We start from the raw sequence: 15,408 nt of genomic DNA, 5'->3' as shown, positions 1-15,408 counted from the left end.
TCCCATACAAGCAGTGTTTCTGGCCTTGGAGAGTGCGGATATGACCTGGTCATTGGAGACACTGGAAAGACGCATCAGGTATGCTTTGGGGTATGGCTGGTGGGGATAAGGAGGTGAAGTTTGTGCCAAATATGTCAGCTAACTGATTGGCAATTTTCTCAGGGTCAGTGTGAGTGGTGCTGTCCATTATGAGTTCGGCCCAAAGTTGGGTATTCCCTTTTAAGATTTCAGACATAACTAAAGAATGCCTTAGGATTGTCTTTAGCTAGGACAGCCAATTTAACCTCATAGCTAGCTTTAGAAGACTTTACCAGATATCTGATTTGCTTGTTCAAGCTGTGGAGGATATTCTTTCTCTGCTGACTAAATTCCCTCATGTTCTTAGGTATCAGTTTCTTCCTTTTGTTATATAACCTGTTTATACTTGAGGTCCACCAGGGTGACTTGTTTTTACAGGAAGACTTGGTTTTGATCCTGTCAGGTACAACAGAGTCAGTACAGTTGTTTAAGAGGTTATATAGGGCGTATGTGTACTCCTCTGTATAGGTCTCATTAATGTCTGTGTTAACACGGTGTTTGAAACTTTTCAAACTATCGCTTAGTAGGCTATAATTTGTTTTGAAGTTTATCATTTTTATTGCTCCTGTGGAGGTGTCAGGTCTGATCATTACTTCGAACCAGACAGATTTATGGTCTGACCTTTCTAGGGAGGGCAGAACACAGGGGATAGTGCAGTGATCTCCCCTTGTGGGAGTACAGACTAAATGTTCTAGAGCATTTGTATTAACAAAGTCCACAAACCTCAGGGCAATCGAGCTTGTGCTCGTGTACATCTCCTACTTGACAGAAAGACAGCTGAAATCTCCCATTACCGATGTGTTTGGTTATATTGTGAGTGACTCAAGCAAGTCCATGTAGGTGGTGTGCTTCTCATGGTTCATGGTGGGGGACCTGTAGCTAGCAATGATGGGGTAGTAGGGTGTTTTACCAATAGTTATTTGGACCTGGAGTAGTTCAAGAGAGTCATGATGTTTAACCAGTCTCGAAGTGTATTTTGATTTAATGAAGATGGACACACCTTCACCTTTGGTTCTTTCACACTTGTTTTGTGGTCTGAACATGTGGAAGGCACTGTAGCCTTCCACGTCTGGGGTGCTTTCTATGGCCTTGAACCAAGTCTCGGTAGCTACACAGACATCAGCATCTTCCAAGGTAAGGAGAGCTCTAGGGAGTGCAGTTTCCTGTTTAGACTCTTAGCATTAAGCAGCATAACCCTGAGTTTGTCTGTAGTGGATATGTCAAAATTTTTGTTGTTTTGGTGCTGCCTAAAAAAGGCACTATGGGGGAAGCAAGTATCATTGCCAATATTCAAAAGCCTAGAGGAGACAGGGGAAGACCATCACTGGCAAAGCAGCATAGTCTGTCAACCATGTCTTCCCAGGCTGACAGATACTGGGTTTCCCTGGATAGACACCAGAAGCTAAGCCAGTTGTGATGTGAATCATTCTTTGTTTATATTTTGGCATCATCCTGGGTGAAGGTAAAATGTTGCTAAGGGCTAGGGACATAACTGTCTGGGACACACAATCTGAGAGTTCAGTCATCTCTCTCTTCATATACTCTAGGGTGGTACATCTCAAGTCATTCACCCCATGTACTATGACAGATTCATAATGGTAATTGTTGTTGAGTCACTTCAGTGTGTGTGTGTGATTTGACAGATCCTGGCACCTGACAGGCAGCTGGCCGTGACCTCCTCCCTGTCCAGCCTGGTAATGGGGACATGTGCGTGTGTGTCTCACTATGGAATCTCCAATGACCAGGACATTGGGTTTTAAGGTGTTCTGTCTTAGGGGCTTATTCGCTGAGACACTGGTATGTGTGTTGTATACGTAGCCGATTTCGGTGGTGCTCTAGTATATGTGAGTTGTTTGAACTTGGGAGGTCCCTGGTCTTTTGGTAGGCTCTTAATGAGTATCTTCATGTATGCAGGTTTATATGTTGTGACTTTATCTTGTGTGACAGGAGAGGTGTGTGTGCTGACAACCTGTTTGATGTCTTGTTTATTGTTACGTGAGAGGATTGATTCCAGTTTCATAACGCAGTTACATCTCTCACATACTGTACTTGCTGTAGGAGCACATGGCTGTCAGTATGCATGAGGTAATTACTACACTGCCTCAAGATGCTCATGTCAATCAGGTTGGTTGGGAAACTGACTGTCCTTTGCAAAGGTTAAACTGTAAGCACTGTAAGTGGGTGGGCAAATTATATCAGCTTTTGCTTTAGGGTTAGCAAGGGGACTTACTCAGTTGAGTATTAGGAATTAAAAATTGTGGCAATGCTACTCAGTGCTTAGCTGAGTTGCCCGCAGTGCAGCCAAGAAGCCTGGGAGAGTTCTACAATGTTATCTAAGGAAAAATGTTTGCATCTATACAGTGCACAGCTACACACAAACGTGAGGCTTAAATACAAGCGAATTTGAATAGTTTTAACACAAACTATCAATAAGAATGCCCTACACAGAATCTTATTCCAGCAATACCCAACTCAGATGGGTCCTGAGCTACACACTTCTGCCACAAGGGTGCAGGGAGGCCCTCTTAATGTAAGATGGTTGGTTTTAGTGCTAAAGTGATACCAAACAGTCTAGATTCAGCAAGTCTGAATCTAGCCTATGCTATTTAAGGCAGAAGTACCAATGATACAAAGTCCAGAATGAAAGAGGCACAGCAGCAAAAAACAGTAAAATGAAGCAGCAGTTCAATAAAATACAGTTCACAAAGTGCAATACAAGCTTAAATTATGCTTATTTTTAGAAGATTTCAGTGAATGCCTTGGCTTTGTGTTCAGATGCACTTCAGACCTCTGGCTAAGAATGTCAAACTCTGAGCAGCTCTGGTAAACTGAGTAGACCACAAACCTTCCTAACGTAAAATAACTGGTTTGGAGCCCAAGTGCTTAAATCAGAACAAACTCAAGTTTAGAATAACAGATACAATGAGCCATCAACTAGCAATTCGCAACTTAGAAGGTGGTAAGCTACCTCTCCTGCCATAGGAGTGTAGACCACAAACCTTCCTTATGTAAGATAACTAGTTTAAAGCCCAAGTACTTCAATCAAAACTAAGAGGCCTAGAATAACAGTTACTATGTAATCGGGCTACTAAGAAGCAATAATGAATGCAGCAGAATAAATGCAACTGAACAGTTTAAAAACAAGCAGCAAAAAGCAAAACAAAGTAATAAAGTAGGAAGAAGTACAGATACAGTACAAGCAGCTGAATAAAGTGCAAATATTTTTCTGGTGTGTACAGAGTGCTCCAGTCCCTGGGAATACTCAAAAATGCTTGATGCTTTCAGCCAAGCATATTTGTATGTCAGCACGCCATACAAGTACAGCTGACTTTTTAGTGTGTCTTTTAAATGTCTCCTGGTCAAAAGATTAAGTGAGGTGGAGGTGTCCATTACTACATTTTAACCAGTCAGTTGAGAGAAGGAAGGAAGTGGTTATGTACTTACCATAACTTGGCATCTGTGTTGTCTATTTCCATTCTTCCTCACAGATGAGTTTTGATCCAACCCTCAGATCTGATTCGGCTGCGTACCAAAGATTTTGGATCAAATTCTCAAGGTCTTCCCTCTGCCCATAATGGTCTATTCTCTCCCTAACTCCTCAGATTAGGTTTGCAGCCTAATCTCCCAATTTATAAAAGACATAAGGAAAAGTTAGGGCTCAAACCTGGAAAAGAAAGGTTCTAATAATGACTACCAGGTACTTCTAGGACATACAAGGCAGGGGTATGGATGGTAAGGAAAGTGAGGAAGAATGAAAATGGACAATATAGATGACAAGTTATGGTAAGTATATAACTTCTAAATGTGATGTTGTCCCTTTTCATTCTTCCTCACAGATGGGACAGAATCCCCAGCTATGTAGCCCTTGGGAGGCCCTCAAGGAAGGACATGCCGGAGCACTGAAAAACCAAAAGAAGCTCCGCTTCTAGAGACAATATCCAATTTGTAATGTGTAACAAAGGTGTGAGTCTTAGATCAAGTGGCTGCAGAACAAATATCTTCAATGGAAGTCCTAAATGAAAAGGCTGATGACGTAGACATAGACTGAGTGGAGTGAGCTCTAGGGGGGATCTTGGTAAATCTATTCCTTCTTGAGAATAAGCCAAATAAATGCAATTAGTAATCCATTTGGCTAGAGTAAGTTTACTCTGGCCTAAGCAGCTGGGGAAAAGGATATAAACCACTGATCCGATTTCCTGAACTGCTTTGGTCCCTGAAGGTAAAAATTTAGTTGTCTGTGCGCATCACGGAGGTGAAGCAAGTACTCTCCCTTATTTGTAAACTTGGGAAAGAAGACTGATAATTGTATGGACTGGTTAACATTAGTCCATACCTCTCAACCTGGAAACATCATAAATCTGGACAAAGGCCCATGAAAAATAGGTACAAATCTGTAGCCTGATTAACATGAAATTTGCATACATTATGTAACCCCACCCACTTCAATGGAATTGTAGGGTACCAACATTCAAGCTCAAACTGAACAGCAGACAACCAAAATATGGCCCCAGCCCAGACTGTGTAGTAAATTATTTTTTTCTTTTGAAATGTGCAGCAATAATGTTCACTGGGAAGGGAGAATATGATGAACCTTAGGATTTTGTTTTTGGTGACTTGCAGTATGTGGGTTTTGTGGTAAAAGTAGGGCATTTAATGGTAGGCAATATTCTAATTTTAGCAAAAGAATATTGCAGTTTGCTAGGATGGGACCGCCAAAAGTTATTCTGCATGGTCTACTGATCAGTGGCATAGCCTGAGTTTGTGCCGCCCGGGGCTGTCGGAGTTTGCTGCCCTTTCCCCCTCACAAAATCATGGTTGAATAGGGCCCCCCATACACAGCCCACCCCCGGCAGCCATTCCAATTTTCCATTACTTGGCTATTTCGCCCCATTTACCATAAACATTGTAATGTGCGTACCGCTTTACTTCTACGATGATTATTTGGATAAACTGGATTTCATTCAAAACTTTTATTTTATATTTTATAGCACAAACACTAATAGACATCTGTTAAACAAATGCATATAGTCTCACACTGAAAATAGCATTAAAACTTCTGTGCCCTTGAAACTCACTCTCATTAAAACAGCATTGAAACCTACATTCAAAGAAAATCCATCTGGTCTGTGGCGGATAAAGATTACCTTTGGGCTGTTTTCTAATCACAGGCCCCTTGCACATGAAACATACATGTGTCCTTTGATACACTTTCCTGATTGTATTAAATTACATTCCTTGTATAACGCAGCACACTTGTTAGAGTGCATTTTAAATTGATTGTTTTGAACATTTTCCAGTAAGCAATGAAACAAGAATTACAAAACTGCCCAATTCAGAACATTTCCATCATAAGTCTAATCAAACATCTACAACCCACCAGTACCAGTAAATATACACAATCTCTGCAGAAGTAAAAGTCATCTAAATAATTCCACATTATAAGACATCTGTAACTAATGAAGAGGTTGCTGCTAGCAAACAACTTTATATTTCATTGTTTCATCTACAGATAAGTGCCTACTGCCCTTGAGGAATAAATTGCCTATATTACATTAAAAAAAATGATATGCTAGTAATATGGAATAGGGAATGAATGGCAAACTGATAACAGGTTCATAGTTACTAGGTGTCTCCACCAAAGAGGACATTCTCAGGACTGCAGCAATCCACCTCTTTTGTACAGTATCAGAAATCCATCTACATACTGTGGGAGTAGAACTCACAGCTGTCTGCATCAAAAGCAAGTATTCTACCTGTTATGCTACTAACAAACAGAAAAAGACTTGGCATAAGCAGCACTAAATTTCTCTCCCCATAAAGAGCTATGCAGTATAAGAAATCTAAAAAAAAAAAGCCAAAATTTATTGGTGGGGGACAAAGGCCAAAAACAGGGACACGTTTTAAACATTGCTTGTATAATCTTAGAAACGTTGCTAAAATAAAATGTTTTGTGTTGCCATGCATTTCCCGAAAGATAGGAAGACAAACGTAAATGGCTATCATTATTTAGTGAATTCAGCTCTCACTGATTTGCTAGAAAACCACACATTTTAAGAGGAACAGACCACAAGTATGAGCCAAACATTTCAGACATTCTATAAAACATTAGACAGTTGAGAACTATGGACTTAACTCATTGAATCACAAGTGGTGGTAGTATGGGTAGATAATTTAGGCTCTTGCTACCTGTACCTAAGGTACAGTGTTTGAGTCTGAGTATCTCTAACCACTGGTTATATGAAACTGGGACATTTTTCACATACACACAGAGTTGTAAAGTAATTCCCATTTCAAATGCTATGCGGTCACAGTGGCAACTGGGGTAGAAGGGGAAAACATCTGCCCAGAAACAGGCCGTTGGACTGAAGCCACCAGTGAATATGATGTTTGCAGATTGGGGTGAGTCTTATGAGAAATGATAGGGGCTGTGAAAGTATGGACCACTGTACCACCAATGTCCCTTGAAGGATGCGCATAAGAAGTATGGCAGCTGACATCAACTCCAGTGCTTGAAGTACTAATCATGCTGGAGGAAATGGATGGGATATAGTATGGTGTGAAGCATTCAAGAGGATTCCTATAAATTCCAAGGTCTGAACTGAGACAAGGTTCAACTTGGTATGGTTTATCGAGATGCCTAAGGTGTTGGAAACCTGGAGCAAGTAGTCTCTGGCTTGTAGAAGTTGATGCTTGAATGGGACGGTGAGAAGTCAATCATCAAAATATGGAAACACCAAGAATCACTTGAGTCTCAAGTGAGCTGCTACTACTGCCATGCATTTGGTAAACAACCTGGGGTCTGTGGTGAGTCTAAAGGGCAGTACTCTGAAATGGTAATGACTGGCTCCCAGCCAAAAGCGTAGATGTATTCTTGATTGTCTATCTATTTTTATGTGATAGTATACATCTTGGAGATCTACAGAGCATACCCAATCATCCTTGCATACAAGAGGCAGAATGGAATGAACCGTGACCATTCAAAACTTTATCTTCTTTACATACTGGTTAAAATTGCTTAGCTCCAAAATGATCTATTGGTCCCCTGCCTTCTTTGGCACAAAAAAGAAGTGTGAGTAGGTTCCAAATCCTATACGTCAGGTGGGACCTCTTAGATGACTTTTCTATTTTTTTGGAGCAGCTTTTGTATTTCTTGTGCTGTATCTTCCGAATTGACTGGGTGGAACATCTGGAAGTTTCCTTCTCTAGTAAGGAGGAATAAGGGAAAATGGTATGTAGTAAACTCTGGATATGATTCTTAGCACCCATGAATTCCTTGTGATTTCTGTCCAGGCATCTAGGCGTAAGAAACAGAAATGATCCCTGACTGCCACCAGAGGCAGAGAGTCAGGCAACGCTTCCGGAGTACTGATAGGGCCTCTCAGGGAAGGAATCTCTGAAGCCCTGATTCTGCAGACCCCCTCTGCCTCAAGGACAACATATTTCATTGAAGTTTCCTCCTCTGCCTCTGGAGGAATCATCCCTGCATGGATCCTGGAAAGATCCCTAAGATTTTCAGACTCGCATCTTCTTACCACCTTGTTGGTTTCTAGAGAAAGTCCATTGAAGGGTAGAAAACTTGATTCCTATAGCCGACAGAGTATTTCCTTTTTGTTTGCTTTGGGTGAGCGTGTCTTTAACTGATGGCCCAAACAAGGAAGAGCCATCAAAGGGGGCACGGACAAGGACACCTTGAAGGGTTCCACAAAGTCACATAGTCTCATCCAGGCATGTCTCCTAATAGCTATGAGTGAACCTACAGCTCGTGAGGCACCTTCCACTGCATGGGAGATCAGCCTCATCAATGCATTAGAAATGGAAGCACATTGGCTAGTTGTGAAGAAATCTTTTTCTGATCTTCCACAGACATGAACTTCAAGAGAGTATTTGACAGTTCCTTAGTCAAATCTCCCTGTACAGTAGTGTGTGTCAAATAGTTTAAAGACTTCAGCGCAAACGTAGCTCAGGCATATACTTGCTTACCAAATCTGTCCATCGCTCTGGACTCCCCGTTCAGTTGATGGACAGAGGAGCTTTGTTCAGCTAGCTCCTTCTTGGTGGCTGCTGCCATCACTACAGCATCAACCGGGACTCCCTTGCTCTAGTGGGGGGTCTATCAGTTGGTGGTAGCAGGAACTTGTTCAGGTGCTTGGGGATAGGTTCGATAGTGTTTGGTTCCTTTCATGCCCAGTGGGAAACCAAGGTGATGAGTTCATCTGATGGGGGGGGGTCACCCAAGACATAGATGGTCAAGCACCAAAAGCCTCCAGAAACACTGATTCTTCAGGAGGAAAAGGTTGGGAAGACCAGCCACCCTTCTGTTTGAGGATTTCAAGGATATTTCCAAAGGAGATGTAATTCGGTGGTGATCTGTGGGATTCTTCTCTTTCATCAAAATCAGTGTCTTCCATTAGAGACTCCATGTGTGAGTCTATGTGTCTCCTCTTCCACGTCCTCTTCCGAGGGACTTCTTCTGTGGGCTGTTCTGGAGAGGTATCAGAAGAGGGGGGAAATTCCTCTGGGAAACCTGTTTGGAGGCTTCCTAGAACTGGCTGGCCCTGGGGAACAGGTCTGACAGGCTCAGAGCTCTGAAACAATGAGGGGTGATGGGTAGAAGCTGAGATGAGAAAGGACATTTCTCTGTGCAAAGAGAAAGCCCTTTCTACCAACTTGAAAGTTGACGGACCAAGGGAAATCTCCCCCACCCTTCCTCAGAGTGGAAGCCACCGAAGAAAGAAGGTCAGGGCCATCCCAGGATCCAAGCCTCAGGGGGATAATTGCAGCTGTCCAGGGCAGAGGCTCCAAGGAGGAGAGATGGATCCAACAACTCAGGGCTAAACCCAACCTCTCAGACCCAGCGCCGGCCTATCAGATCTGTGACCCACTCTGATCCGAGGGTATAGGAGCAGAGCCAGTCAGGGACACCATCAAAGTCGAGGACGGAAACTTCCTTGGATCCCATGTCAAATTTCTTGGGATCTTGCATCCTGGGACTCCAAAGCCAAGGGCCTGATCAGAGAAGGAAAAAAGAATGGGCTTAGCAGGTGCATTCACAGATCCATGAGTGGGCAGAGCTGGCAGGACCCCCATCTGGATCTGAGCCCTGAGAAATCTCCGCATCATCCTGTCCATATCCATCTCTGTCATACTCTTCAAAGACCTGGATGATGCTGTGGATGCTGGTCTGGAATGTTTCCTTGGTGTCTAGAACAGTTGGGTAGGTAGGGACAGAGAGAATATTTTCAAAACATACTCTAGAGTATGACTTCTTCTTGTCGTATCTGAAGGCTTAGGATTCAAGGAGGAAGTAGAAGTAATGGGGAAACCTCAATAGCAGCACAGCCTGTCAGATCTGAGGAGGACTTTGGATCACAGGGTGGTTCAAAGGACTTTGTATCTAAGAAGGTTGGATCCAAAACCTTCCTCAAAGCTATTTATTTATTTATTTGCAATTTGATTACCGGGGAAGTCCACTGGGCCGAACTGACCCATTTTCAGTGGAGGCCAGGGAGAAAAGCTCCAAGATGCATTATACAATGTAGATACAAACTGATAGTTAATATTAAAGATCTTATGTAGAATAGTTACTCATAAATGCATTCAATATCATGCATAGTTATCAAATTCATTAAGCTTGAAGGTAGGGATCACACAGTTTCATTTGAGGAAAACAGATATGGGTTAGGTGTGGAAACAGTTTACATACAAATCTTTTAAGAAAATGTAAATACGCTTTACATACACACATCAACAATAGAATGCTATTTACAAGGTAGGGCTGTACGAGGGTAGCTGTAGGAGGTGTGAGCTTAGAGAAAAGCTATAGAAATTGTTGAGAGCTTAGATAGGCTCATAGGAAGAAAACTATGAGAGTTGTAGAGCTTGGGAACCAGAGCAAGAACCCCCTTGGATTAGGTTGGGTGAAGGCAGGTACATTTCCATTTAGTGGACAGGTGTTTGAATAGTTGGGTTTTGAAGTTATCTGAGTTTGGTATGGTTCTTGGTGTGGAGGGAAGGGATAGGAGTTGGCCAGCAGGACGTTTAGGTTTATGGATAGTAATTAAGTTCTGATTTTCAGATCTGAGAGCTCTGTTGGGTGTATAAGGGAGAAGGATCTTAGTTAGAGTGGGACGTTTTGTTGGGTGAAATATGAGTCTATGTGCAGTAGTGAGTTGGAGATAGTCTAGGTAGTTTGGGAGTTCAAGCCAATTCAGGGATTGTAGGGTTAGGCAGTGATGGGTGATATTTTTAGATTTAGAAGCAAATTTAGAGATTTTGTTGTAGCAGTTTTCTAGTTTACAGGTGATAGAGGAGGACACGTTGGTTAGGAAAGGAGCTCTGTATAATAAGGAAGGAAGAAGATAAGTCGAGACCAGAGTTTGCCTGGTAGAGTTGGAGAGAAAGCGATTATTCCTATACAGCATACCTAGCTTTTGGTGGGTTTTCTTAATATTTTGTTGAATATGAATATCAAACTTGAGGCGTTCATCTACATTAATGCCAAGTAGTTTGGCAGAGGGGACTACTTCTATAGGTGAGTTGGTTTGACTATAGACTTTGAAGTTGATTTTATAGTAGGAGATGGTCTTTGTGGGAGGGAATAGTAAAATCTCTGATTTATTTGCATTGAGAGAGAGGTGGTTTTGGCACATCCAGTTTTCAGTTGTTGAGAAAGCAGTTTGGGTTTTAGTCAGCAATTCAGAGAGGTTTGAGGCGGAGCAGACTAAGGTTGAATCGTCTGCGTATTGAATGATTTTAGCATCAGGAATAGCAGTGTGAAAGTTATTGATAGAGATGTTAAAAAGCATTGGGAATCCCTGTGGTATGCCAGTTGGGGTCGGTAGGAAGGAAGAGATGGCGTTCTTCCATTTGACTGCCTGTGATCTGCCTGATAGATAGCTGGAGAACCAGGATAAAGCATTATGTGAGAGATTAAGGTTTGAGAGATGACAGAGAAGGTGCTTGTGGGAAACAGTATCAAAGGCTTTAGACAGATCAAGTAAAACAGTAGAAACTAAGTGGCCTGAATCTCGGGCTTGATTGACAGTTTCTAGGAAAAAGAGTAGAGCGGTTATTGTGCTATGGCCTGGACGGAAGCCATGATGGGTAGGAGTGAGAAGATTCTTTTGGGTCAGGAAAGGCATAAATTGGAGGTGGATGCATTTTTCTAGGATGTTGGAGATTGGTGAGAGCAAAGCAATGCGGTGAAAGTTTGAGATGCTGGTATTTTTGCCTCCTTTATGAAGAGGAGATAAATCAGGTAGTAAACCTTTCAAAATTAACTTGTTGCACCTGTCCAACAGTGCCAGAGGGATAAAAGTAGCACAAATAGAACAAGCAGAATTTAGATGGTCACCTCCCAGGCGACAGATGCACTTCTTGTAGGAATCACAGTTCGGTATCTTATGCCCACAATAAGTGCACTTCTTGAAACCAGTAGGCTTGTCGGACAGGTTAAATATAAAAAAATGAGTGTAACCCAAGGAAACAAAGGGGTTAACAAAGGCCAGAATATGAAGTAACACAACTTGTTAGTTAGAAAAAGGTAGACAAAGTCCAGAACATGAGACAGCACGTTTTTTTTTGAAAACCTTGAAGAGAAAAGGGGGAAGAAAGAAAGATCGAAATAGGAATAAGGGAAAAATACCAACACCAGCAGTCAGTAATGAGAAAACGCAGATAGAGAAGAGCCCTGATGCCACAAATAGCTAGAGATGGAGGAAAAAAATAGATACTAACCTTAATAGTAAAAGAAGGATGCTTAGGCAGGAATTTAGAGAAATTATACAAAAGAATGCCTTACATGCTCAAGACTGGAAACCTTCATCTTACCACAATGGCTACGCTACAAATGAGATTTGAGGAGTTATGGAGGCAATAGAGCTTTATGGGTACAGAGAGGAGCTCAAAATTTGGATATGAAGTCTTTGGTATGTGGCCAGGTCAAATCCAAACCCATCTGTGAGGATGGATGAAAAACAACAACAAATGAGGTGATTCAACATTTTAGTCATAGTGTGTTTGTATATATTTGTATAATTCCCCAGTTAGGGGATTTCTAGTCAAGTGATTTGCTCAGAGTAACACAGATACAGGTAGAAAGAATTTAACTATGTACCCTTGAGGCAGTTCATTAAGAGTTTGGAACCTTAATCCTTCACACTAAATCTTCCTTAACTTCTTTTTTTAGTAAATTAGAGTTTGAAACTTGTCACTGATCAGAAAATACATGTCCATGCAAAACTTGCTGTAGTTCTGTTAACCTTTTAAATGAATTATAGTTGTCTATCACTTAAGGTTTTGAGTTGTTAATGAATTGCTAGCTATAGTCAAAGGTATAGGGTTTGAATCCTCCCACCTCCATTTGCCTACAATGTGACTGTGAGCAAGTCACTCTGACTGTACTCCTTGGTAATCTCTAAAAAGGTTGACTTACAAAGGAACGCAGTCATGCAATGGGTTGTAATTGACAATCACACCTCTATGTGTTTGTGTGTGTGTGTGTGTGCATCCCAGAGTAGTTATGGTGTAAAGGGAGGAGTTAATAGTAGTAAACGGGATTCATCATGAGACATGTTCTTTGGGTATGGTTCTTGGTTTCCCTGTTTTGTTGACTGTTAACAGTATGATTATTTGTTTGTGAATCAACTGCACAGAATGAAGTCTACAAATTTAATATTAAAACAATAGCTATTAACATATTTTAATTTAACTTTTCTTTTGCAGGAACAAGTGTGTGAAATGCATTGTGAATGACTACAACAGTTTGGTAATGACTACAGATAAGTAAGGCTATGAGATGTTAGTGAGCTGATTCCTGTAGTGCAGATTTTAATTCCCTCGGCCTACATTTGTCTAGTGCGAGTCTAACCAAGTCATTTCACCAGTCAGTGTTTGTAGGTTGCCACTGAAAAGAGGCACTTGTGTCCATAAGGTTGTTCTAAGCTGCTAACAAATTCATTATACATATGTCTTTTGAATCTTTTGAATTCCTTTATTCTTCAGATAGCCCCTAATTAGTAATTTTCCATATGCTGTTTGATTATGCATCCCTGCTCATCTACTGTAGTTCAATGGGTTGCCAGAAGCACTTTCAAGAAATGAGAGTTACAAAGGAAGAGAAAATTACTGTTGCTCATGCTGTTTGATTTTGACGTGAAACTGTTTAGCTTTTTTTCAGCAAATAGTGTTTTTGCTATAAAATTTTTCATAAAAGTTTTAAATTAAATCTAAACCTCTGTGATCTTTGTAAAATAAAACAGAAAAAAGTATGCACACTGACATATTTAAACAGTGTATTATGGAACTGGGAAGAGACAGTCAAGTAATGGGATATTGGTATGGCTGTACGGGAGGGGGGGGGGGGTCTGGTCAGTTTCCTAAGCCTCCATCTGACCATGATCTGGATCTCCTCTTAATTGTTTAGAAACTGCACAAGAGTGTTTAACCTCATGCATATGCTCACTCTTTTTTTGTTTTTCTATCTTTTAAACCAGAAAAAGTGACAATCCATGAGAAATATGTGGTTAAGTGACTTACTCAAAGTCTCACAGTTGGGAGATGGTGGTAGGATCAAACTCTGTAGCCTTGACTAGACGAAGCAACTCACTACGAATTTAGAGCCTTAATTCTCTGTGCTAACTACCAGACCATCACTTGCATCTTTGTTTTCTTATAAATCACGGAGGGTTGAAAATCACAAACCTTTAATGCAGGTTATTAGAGAATGATTTTTTGTTATTCAAATGCTGAATTACATGTTGATGCAAAAACTGTTCTATTAACTTTTCAAGTGAATTATTGAGTAGTTTTCCTCTTATCTGTGTTTTTGCAGAATATCACTGATTCTTTGCCTCATATTTATGTCCTGTCCCTCATTAACTTCTGCTTTTTTTTCTGGTAAATCAATGAGGATTACTGTTGGTCAATTACACCAGTCATTACAGTTTCATAGCTTCATAGTTGTTATTGTTGACAGAAAGTATGTCCATGCAACATTTATTGCTCTTTTAACATTTTAAGTGATTTGGAGTTGTCTGGCACTTATGTTAATGATTTGCATCCTGCAATCAAAGCTACAAGGTTTTAATCCTTTCACCTACACTGACAAGGGACACCTTGTCCACTCAGTTTACCTGGTTAAAAAATACATGCAATATTTAAGATGTATCCCTTTGTCCAGAATTCTTGAGCAAAGAAATTGTATTTTGGTTTGTTCCTTGCAAAATGTGTGGCTTCTGGCAAACTGAAGCAGAATGTAGTAACTAAGTAATAATAGCAGTCATGCGAATTTCAGATTTTGTATCTTTCAGAAACTGTTTGATAGTGCTAAGCTCGTTATTTTATCAACTTTCAAAGTATACAAGATTAATATTTAAAATCTGTCCCAATTTTTTCCTTGATTTTGACTCTTGAGCTAAGAAGTTGAGAGGGCAGATGGGAATTACACTTTATAGTTCTGACAGTAAGCTGAGATACATTACTGGGACATTATTTAAGAATGTATTGACGAGTGGCCTCCGAAAGACATGCTTGAATGGGCGTGCCTTCGCTGAAGGTTGGTCGTCGGGCTGGCAACTTGGCACCATAAAAATCTACTGCCAATTATTAGCGGACCGGAGCTCCGCTGTGGTGACTCCTAACCGGGAAAAGCCGAAAAGACAAACAACATTCATTCACGTAATTTCAAGCAAACATCCGAGGTACACAGTCATGCAAATGGCTGTAATATACGAGTGTGTGCTTGTGCATGCATATCTGAGTGTGGGTCAAAGATCATAGTATTAGCAATGTACTGGGAAGAATGAAGTAATAATAGCTTGAGCTGGGGAGAAAGGAAGTTGCTTTTCACTGATAATTTGCAACTACAAATGCTAAGAGAGAATATGATAATACTCTGCTTATGTTGGTGTGTGTGTGTGTGTGTGTGTGTGTGGGGGGGGGGGGGTCCTGAAATTTTTAACTTACTCTCATGTCTCTAATGTCTGAAGAGGTGTGGGTGGGTGTGGGTGTGTGTGTGTGTGTGTGTGTGGTAAAACCCAATATATTAAAAAACTACTATGTAACTTTTTTGTCTTGTAAATAGTCTAAAAAGAAAATTTAAAGTTGTAACCACATGACTGTTCAGGTAAGCAACGAGATATTAGGGGTATCACATAACTTTTTGCAAGTATAAAGTCCACAGTTTAACCATGGTATGAAATTCCTTCCTAATTGTTAGTACATGTGTTACATTTTACCCATCAGTTCCACATTTACAAAACAGTGTAGTATTCCACATTTTAAAGATGGAAGGTTGACTACGGCAGCAGTTTCTTAAATTATTTTGCTTGC

General features: G+C 40.8%; 1 protein-coding gene across 2 annotated transcripts in view; it reads right to left on the bottom strand.

Annotated features, from left to right (window-relative positions):
- Positions 1-15,408, bottom strand: part of SIRT2 (sirtuin 2) — a 1,239,326-nt gene that overhangs the window by 876,297 nt on the left and 347,621 nt on the right. The window lies entirely within an intron of this gene.

Source organism: Protopterus annectens, chromosome 1.part0 (assembly GCF_019279795.1).
Source record: "Protopterus annectens isolate FY-2018-M chromosome 1.part0, PAN1.0, whole genome shotgun sequence".
In the NCBI taxonomy this organism is placed as follows: Eukaryota; Metazoa; Chordata; order Ceratodontiformes; family Protopteridae; genus Protopterus; species Protopterus annectens.
This window is presented reverse-complemented; position numbering and strand designations above follow the sequence as displayed.